General features: G+C 42.2%; 1 non-coding gene across 1 annotated transcript; it reads right to left on the reverse strand.

Annotated features, from left to right (window-relative positions):
• Positions 1 to 1,694: 1,694 nt before the first annotated feature.
• Positions 1,695 to 1,803, reverse strand: LOC144707265 (small nucleolar RNA R71). Its single transcript, XR_013582426.1, has one exon. It is a non-coding gene; the product is annotated as a small nucleolar RNA R71 (small nucleolar RNA).
• Positions 1,804 to 9,531: the final 7,728 nt, after the last annotated feature.

The following is a 9,531-nucleotide window of genomic DNA, read 5'->3' on the forward strand; positions in this document are numbered from 1 at the left end:
CGAAAAACTATAAAGAAGAAAAGGCCCTAAAAATCTCCAAGAAGCATAATTGAGAGAAACCTATAAATAGCCTCTTGAGGGTTCATTTTAGGTTGTCCAGAAATTCTGTCCAAAGAAGCTAGCGCTTGGAGAAGGAGTTATGCAGACCCTCCAAGAGCTGATAAGCATTGGAGCTGGAGAGAAGGAGCAAGCTGAGGAGTAGCTTGGGCTGGACGACCTCCACCTCGCCACAAGGATCGTGACACAAGGTGGAGCGATTGCCCAAGTTTCAATGTAGTGTAACTCTCTCCATTTCAGACAATCTAGGTTGGGTTGGAAGATTCACACCAGTGATCTTCCAACAATTCCAACTGACATTGTTTCTGTTTTAATTTGATTTCAAGTTTTAGTTTGTTCAAACTGTTCTTCCTCTCGTTTTCCCCACAAAAATCCACTATTGTTCTTCACAATCAAGCTTGAAATCCCACCTGAAGCAGTAGCCAGATCGCCAGCGATCAAGGTCGCCAGCAGCCGAGACCGACAGCGACCAAGGCCGCAGCCTAGGTTGCTAGTAGTTCAGGCGGCCAGTAACCAAGACCGCCAGCAGCCTAAGCTGCCGGCAGCCAAAGCCGCCAGCAGCCAGGCCGCGCACGATGCAGCAGCGCGCAGCTCCGGCCGCGCACAGCAGAGTCTGCGCTCAACCAAGCATCGCCAAGTGTTTGGCAAATTGCCAAACCTACAGGTGTGAGCCCGTAGACAAGTAAACAGAGTCGATTATCAATTTCTATGCACTAATCTTGAGGAGTAGTTAGCTGTTTTACTTAGAGATCTTTCCATACGTCTTCTCTGAGGAAATTCCTTGAGTTTAACTGAAGATAATCCCTCTGATTGCTAGTATTGATACATAAATCTGATAAACTGAACTGATTGGAAAAAGAATCGCTCTCATTTTACCGTCTCCCTGTGGATCGACACCTTACTTGCCCTAAGGCTGTGAGGTTATAAATATTGTTGCATAAGCTCAATCCTCACACGATTAACCAGTAATTAACCAGTACAATTACCCATAATTTGAGCCTATCAACTGGCGTCGTTGCCGGGGAGCACGGTATTACAATAGTAATTATTTCCTTTTCTTTTCAGTTATCATTGATTCATTCTCCTAAAGCTGCAGGACTTCAAATCCTCACCTTATTGTCCTTCTAACCTTCTTCTGAAGTCTATGGTAGTGAGAAGGTCCAAAGCCGGTGATAGATCTGCAGAGAACACTACGCGAGACTCAACTCCAGAATCTACAGTCACACAACCAGAAAATCAGTAGGAAAACATGGCAGAAGAAGGACGTCAACAACATGAGAGAAGAAGAACCATGCTGGACAGATCAACACCCTCCGGAAGCTTGAGATAAATGGATGTAAATCTGAACATAGGTGAGGGTATCGTGTTCAGATATGACAATGCATTAATACAATCTTTACCTGAATTTAATGGATTGTCTGCACAAAATCCCTTGGAATTTCTAGATGATTTCCATATTAGATGTTCTTCCCAAAACATTCCAGGACTATCTACAGAAATGCTGAAAATGAAATATTTTCCTTTAACATTAAAAGATAAAGCTTTCTCTTGGTACCGTAACTTAGGAATCACTTTCAATTCCTGGGATGAGATGTAGGGAAAGTTTCTGCAGAAATTTTACCCTCTCTCCAAAACACACTTTTATAGAAGAGAGATTCACAATTTCCATCCCCATGATGGTGAAGCTTTTAGTGAGGCATGGGAGAGGTTCAATGACTTGATGAGGAAATGCCCTCATCATGGAATTGAAAACTGCCAACTAGCCCAAAATTTTTATGAATCCCTTTCAGATTTCATGAAAAATAAGGTGAATTTAGCCATCGGTGGAACATTTTACACTGCATATGAAGATGAAGTCTTTGATATTTTTGAGAGAGTTGCAGAAACTGATCTGCTGGAAATTGGAGCAAATCAGAATGGGAGAAATCTACAGCCTAAGAGGGCAGGAGTGCTGCAAGTTAATGCCAAGGAGGTGGAGCTACAAGCAGGCCTCAAGGAAACAAACCAGAAATTGGAGGAGCTCACCTCCACCTTGCGAAATGTTTTCCTTAACAATTCCCCAATAATTAAAGCTAAAATTTGCTCTCTCTGTTTCAGCAGAGATCATGAAGATGGACTTGTCAGTCCATGGAAGAGGAGGTGAAAGCATTCAACCAACAACAACCATGGGCTGGACGAAAGAAGACTAGCTTCCAAAATGGAGAGAGCCTCCACCAAGGGAACAAGCCTCCATTTCAATCTCAATTTCAGCAGAAGCAGCAGTTTCAGCCTAGACCTCAGCAGCAGTACCAGGTTCCCTCTCAAACTCAACCTGATTTTTCTACACTAACCCCGGTTATTTCCGACATGATAGAGAAACAGAATCAGAAATTGAGAGTGGAAATGGAGATGCGGATGCAGGTGATGATGGAGTTCCAAACAAGGCAAATGCTGGAATCACAAGAACAGATGAGAAAGCTGCTGGAAAGCCTAAAGCCAGGAACTGCTGAACCTCAAGGTACACAATTAGAACCTAACTGCACATCTAATAGATTCCCTACTAAACCCATGATAAATCCATGCAATCTACACCATGTACCGCATTCCATTCATGATGAGATGAATGAGGAAGATCCTGAAGTTCTAGCAATCTCAAAACTGAGAAGTGGGAGAGAACTTCAGGACCCTTACCAGAATTCTGCAGAGAAATCAAGGAAGGAACATGAGCAAAGTAGAGAGGAAGAGGAACCTTCTTATGCGAAGGAGCCTCTATCTTCCACCCATACTCATGATGTTCCTTATCCCTCTGCTCTTAAGAGAATAAAACCTGTCCTTCACTATGAAAATAGGTTGCTAGAAAATTTTTAAAAAGCCACTATGACTGTTACTGTAGAAGACATGCTTAGGTGTGCACCCTCCTTAAAGAAATACCTTAAGGATTCTTGCACAAGTAGAAATACCTTAAGCGTAGGGAAGTAGTTAAACTTTCAGAGAATGCCTCTAGCATTTTGAATGCCATCCCTATCAAAATGAGAGATCCAGGAGCCCCTTTCATTACATGTGAAATAGGAGGAAAAACCTTTTCCAAAGTTTTATTATATACCGGAGCGAGCATAAGTATCATTCCAACAGCTTTGTACGAGGAGTATGGATTTGGAGAATTGGAGGAAATACACATGGACCTACTCCTAGCTGATGGAACTATTAGGCAACCTGAAGGAAGATTAACGGATGTCATGATCACGATAGAAAACTGTGAAATCCCTGTAGATTTCATAGTGACTAATGTAAAGATATCGGGGAATATTAGCTTGGCTCCTATAATTCTAGGAAGACCCTTCTTAGTCACGGCAAGGATGATTATGGATTGGGAGAAGGGGACTGTAGAATTCAAGATTGGAAAAGAGAGAGTTCAAATTGATATATCGAAAATGATGAAGTGCCCCTTAGGAAGCAACGAAGAATTAAATTTATGTACATAGGATGAAGGAGAGGTGGAAGTTGTAAAGGAGTATTTATCACATGTGGAAGGGAGAGAGCTAGATGATGAGATTATGGACTCTCCTTCAGTTGAGGTAGGACTAGAGTTAAAGCCTTTACCTTCTTCCCTCAAATATGCATATTTGGATAACTCAAAAACTTTACCTGTAATCATCTCTTCAGCACTTACCCAAAAATAAGAGGATGAATTACTCAAGGTACTTAGGGATCATAAGGAAGCCCTAGGCTGGACGTTTGATGACATAAGGGGAATTCCATCCTCTATTTGTGAACATAGAATCTTCTTGGAGGAGGAAGCTAGACCTTGTAGAGAGCATCAAAGGAGGCTCAACCCTTATATGAGAGAATTGCTTGAGAAGGAAATATGAAAGTGGTTAAATGCAGGAATTATATATGCCATCTCCGATAGTAGATGGGTGAGCCCTATACACATGGTTCCTAAGAAGTCTGGAGTGACAGTAGAAGTTAATGAAAGGGGAGAAGAAGTGCAGAAACGCTTAACCACTGGATGGAGAGTATGCATCGACTATCGAAAGCTCAACAAAGCAACCAAGAAGGATCACTACCCACTACCCTTCATGGATCAAATATTGGAAAAACTGTCGGGGCAACAATACTTATGTTTTCTTGATGGATATTCAAGATACAACCAAGTGAAGATTCATCCTGAAGATCAAGAAAAGATGACCTTCACGAGTCCTGTGGGGACATACACCTTTAGGTGTATGCCTTTTGGGTTATGTAATGCACCCGCCACATTCCAGCGATGCATGAATGCAGTATTCTCTGATCTAGTGGGAGAGTGTTTAGAAATCTTCATGGATGATTTTTCTGTCTTTGGATCTACCTATGAGAACTGCCTCCTAAGCCTCACCAAAGTATTAAAGAGATGCATTGAATCCAACCTCATACTAAGTTGGGAAAAATCTCATTTCATGGTGTAGGAGGGAGTGGTGCTGGGTCACATGATAAGCAACCGTGGACTGGAAGTGGACAAGGCCAAGATCGAAATCATCCAGGACCTTCCACCTCCAACCAACCTAAAAACCCTTAGAGGTTTTCCTGGCCACGCTGGTTTCTATAGACGTTTTATTTTAGACTTTGCCAAAATTTCTAAACCTCTTACTAATCTTTTATCATCTAAGAAAAATGATTTTGAACTAACACTAGAAGCTAAAAATGCGTTTTACACTTTGAAAGAAGCCTTAGTGAATGCACCTATTTTGCAAGGCCCGATTGGACCCTTCCTTTTGAACTAATGTGTGATGCTTCTGATTTTGCTGTAGGGGCAGTGTTAGGCCTACGAATTGGTAAGAAACCGGTGGTCATCTACTACGCCAGCAGGACTTTAGTCGACGCACAATTGAACCACACAACTACAGAGAAAGAACTGCTGGAAATTATTTTTGCATTAGAGAAGTTTAGGTCTTATTTACTAGGTAGTAAAATTACTGTTTTTCTGATCATGCAGCTATTAAATACATATTAGCGAAGAAGGAGGCGAAACCTAGACTCATTAGATGGGTGCTCTTATTACAAGAATTTGATTTAGAAATTAAGGATAAGAGAGGATGTGAAAATGTAGTTGCAGATCACCTATCCATGATTTCAGGCACCCAACCTGAATTGATAAATGATGAGTTTCGTGATGAGCATGTTCTAACGGCACAAGGAACATCGGTTCCTTGGTTTGCACACATTGTCAATTTTCTTGTTTTAGGAAAAATTCCTACAGGTTGGACATCCCATGAGAGGAAAAAGCTGCTGAAGGACAGTAGGTTTTATTTTTGGGAAGACCCGGAGTTATTTCACCAAGGGCTAGATCAAATCTTGAGGCGGTGCGTACCCGAAAGCGAGCAACGGAGCATCTTGGAATTCTGCCATGCAAAACTAGGAGGAGGGCACTACTCGGCTAAGGTAATAGCCCATAAAATTGTCGAATCTGGTTTCTTTTGGCCTACTCTATTTCAAGATGCCCAGAAATTTGATAACAACTGCCTAACTTGCCAAGCATCCATTAATATTATCAAGAGAGATCGTATGCCCTTACAACCCATTCTAGAGGTAGAAATCTTTGATTTGTCGGGAGTCGATTTTATGGGCCCTTTTCCTAACTCTAACGGATATGAATATATTTTGATGGTCGTCGATTATGTATCCAAATGGGTAGAAGCCATTCCCACAAAGACCAATGAAAGTAAGGTAGTGACCAATTTCATTGAAAAAAATATTTTCTATAGATATGGATGCCCACGAGCCATAATTAGTGATGGAGGTTCTCGTTTCACCAATTATAACTTTAGAACTCTCCTTAAGAAATTTGGTGTACATCATCGAGTCACTACCCCGTATCACCCTCAAGCTTATGGTCAAGTCGAATTGTGCAATAGATAGGTTAAGAAAATCTTAAGGAAGATAGTGCGTCCGGATGGGAAGGATTGGTCTAGGAAACTAGACGAGGCATTATGGGCCTATAGGACAGCCTAAAAACACCTCTAGGAATGTCCCCATTTTGACTAATCTTTGGGAAAGCCTGTCACCTACCCTTAGAGTTGGAACACAAGGCACTTTGGGCTATTAGGAAACTCAACTTGGCTTTAGCCCAAGCTGGCAAACAATGACTCCTTCAATTGCATGTGTTGGAAGAACTCCGAAACGAGGCCTATGAGAATTCAAAGATCTATAAGGCCAAAATGAAAACATTTCATGATAAAAGCCTGAGGAGACGAATATTTGTAGAGAATCAAAAAGTTTGGCATTACAATTCAAGGTTGAAATTATTTCCGGGCAAGTTGAAAACTAGGTGGGATGGCCCCTTCATCGTGCAAAAAGTCTTCAAAAATGGCACAGTCATGATTTTAGATCCTCAATCTCAAAAACATTTTACTGTTAATGGACAAAGACTTAAGACATTTCTTCAGGAGGAAGATTTGCAAGGACCTATGAATATTCCTCTAGATCGACCTCCTAATGATAGTAGCATGATCTGAATAGTAATTTAGTTTTGTTTTCTTGTTTTCTCTATCTTGCCTTTTGTTCTGCTTTTGTTTTCTTTGTTTTTGTTTTCTTCGCCATGTTGCAGCCTTACTTATCCGAGCTCGCCTACACCACAAGATGGACAACTCAAGTCGCCAATCGCAGCTCTCCATTCCTTGGTTTGGTCTCTCTTTCTTCTTCTCCACTTTACTTCCCGTCATGTAGGAACATGCCATTTTTGTGGGGGGGGGGAATAGAGTCTCATGCACAACTGTTTGCCGTCATCTATCAAAAATTTTCATTTTTGCATGCACCAAACCATGGATATTTGATGATCTTAGGCGATATTCAAGCAATGATAGCCACGACATTAGTGTTATTTTCAAGGATGATTAGAGTCGCAAGACTGGCCAGCTAAGGGGATCCAAGGTGAAATAAGCCTAACTAGGTGCACAAATGATTCATACTAGCTGACATCCATAAATCTTATCATGATATTTCTCTCATCTCGCCATCCACCTCGGGTTGAATTAACACTTACATGCATGAAACCTTTAGCTTTAGTGGAGAGTAGGGCTAGTGTTGGCTCAACGGCATTATTATTTATTGATGTGAGTGAAGCTCCCTAAACCAAGAGGGATACAAAACCTCTTCGGGGGAGTAAGCTGCCGATCTACTAAGGACGGCACATGGGTAGTGGATAAGCGCGATCAAATGCAAAGTAAAAAGCTGCATCAAGCAATACAAGCATAAAGCTTGCACCTTAGAAATCAAGTTGATTGTCATCAAAATGACCAACATGCAGCAAATGTAATTAAAAAAAGATGGAAAAGCTATCTCCCATGTGTTTAAGCCGATGTTATTATAGCCATTAGTATTGAGCCAACATTAGCACCGCTCTCTACGCCTTGTTCAGTAGTGCGCTTGGGGTGTTGACTCGACCTTATTCCATATAATATCTACTTACTATATGTAATCCATAGATCAGAATTGCACTTAGTTGCTGTTGAAGGCTGAAATAGATCCTCAGGAGTCTCCCTAAATTGGCCAAGCTCAATTGACAAAGACATTCCTTGACGAGAACATGAGTCAACGCTATCAAAAACGAAGAGTCAACTAGAGATCATCATTTATTCTCACTTGCATTTCATTACTAAGGGACTAGTAATGATCTAAGTTGGTGGGTGTTTGATGACTCTCAATATGTCATCAATTATTAAGGATTTCTTGAGCATTAAAGTATCATTTGCATTCATTTAATCCATATTGGTTATATCTCATGTACATTATTTTCCTACTTACTAACCCCACTTGATTCTTTGAATCAAGTGGATTAGATCTCACTTATTAGATTTAATGAGTTCAGATATGGATCAAGCATCGAGAGAAATGCATTTGACTAAGAGGAGCTGGCGAAAAACTATAAGGAAGAAAAAGCCCTAAAAATCTCCGAGAAGCATAATTGAGAGAAACCAATAAATAGCCTCTTGAGGGTTCATTTTAGGTTGTCGAGAAATTCTGTCCAAAGACGCTAGGGCTTGGAGAAGGAGGAGTTCTGCAGACCCTCCAAGAGCTGATGAGCATTGGAGCTAGAGAGAAGGAGCAAGCTGAGGAGTAGCTTGGGCTGGACGACCTGCACCTCGCCGCAAGGATCGTGACACAAGGTGGAGCGATTGCCCAAGTTTCAGTGTAGTGTAACTCTCTCCATTTCAGACAATCTAGGTTGGGTTGGAAGATTCACATCAGTGATCTTCCAACGATTCCAACTGACATTGTTTCTGTTTTAATTTGATTTCAAGTTTCAGTTCATTCAAACTGTTCTTCCTCTCGTTTTCCCCACAAAAATCCACTGTTGTTCCTCACAATCAAGCTTGAAATCCCACCTAAAGCAGTAGCCAGATCGCCAGCGATCAAGGTCGCCAACAGCCGAGACTGACAGCGACGAAGGCCGCAACCTAGGTCATTAGCAGTTCAGGCGGCCAGTAACCAAGACCGCCAGCAGCCTAAGCTGCCGGCAGCCAAAGCCGCCAGCAGCCAGGCAGCGCATGACCCAGCAGCGCGCAGCTCCGGCCACGCACAGCCAAGCAACGCGTAGCCGCAGCTACGCGCAGCCCCGATTGCACAGTGATCGCCGCGCGCAGCAACCGCCGCGCGTGGCCAAGCAGCGCGTAGCAGCAGCTACACGCAGCCAGGCCACGCGCCGCTAAGCTGCGCGCGCTCTTGTAGGCGTGTATGCATGCAGCTGAGGCCGCGGGCAGTAACGCCTGCAAGGGCGCCCGCCAAGTGTTTGACAAATTGCCAAACCTACAGGTGTGAGCCTGTAGACAAGTAAACAGAGTCGATTATCAATTTCTATGCACTAATCTTGAGGAGTAGTTAGCTGTTTTACTTAGAGATCTTTCCATACGTCTTCTCTGAGGAAATTCCTTGAGTTTTACTGAAGATAATCCCTCTGATTGCTAGTATTGATACATAAATCTGATAAACTGAACTAATTGGAAAAAGAATCGCTCTCGTTTTACCATCTCCTAGTGGATCGACACCTTACTCGCCCTAAGGATGTGAGGTTATAAATATTGTTGCATATGCTCAATCCTCACACGATTAACCAGTAATTAACCAGTACAATTACCCATAATTTGAGCCTATCACTCGCTCTGAATAAAGACGGTACTTGGAGGATGTGCTGTGATTCACGAGCTATCAACAAGATCACGGTGAAATACCGTTTTCCTATTCAGGATCTATTTGACGAGATGGTAGGCACGTCTATCTTCTCCAAGATAGATTTATGCAGTGGCTACCGTCAAGTCAGGATCAGACCAGGAGATGAATGGAAAATGTCATTTAAGATTAACGATGGCTTGTTCGAGTGGAACGTGATGCCATTTGGGCTGTCGAACGCACCTAGTACTTTTCAACGCTTGATGAAGGAGGTACTACGACCCTATATTGGCAGATTTGTCGTTATATATTTCGACGACATCCTAGTTTATAGTAAAACTAGGGATGAACACG

This window comes from Wolffia australiana, chromosome 8 (assembly GCF_029677425.1).
Source record: "Wolffia australiana isolate 7733 chromosome 8, ASM2967742v1".
Taxonomy (NCBI): domain Eukaryota; kingdom Viridiplantae; phylum Streptophyta; class Magnoliopsida; order Alismatales; family Araceae; genus Wolffia; species Wolffia australiana.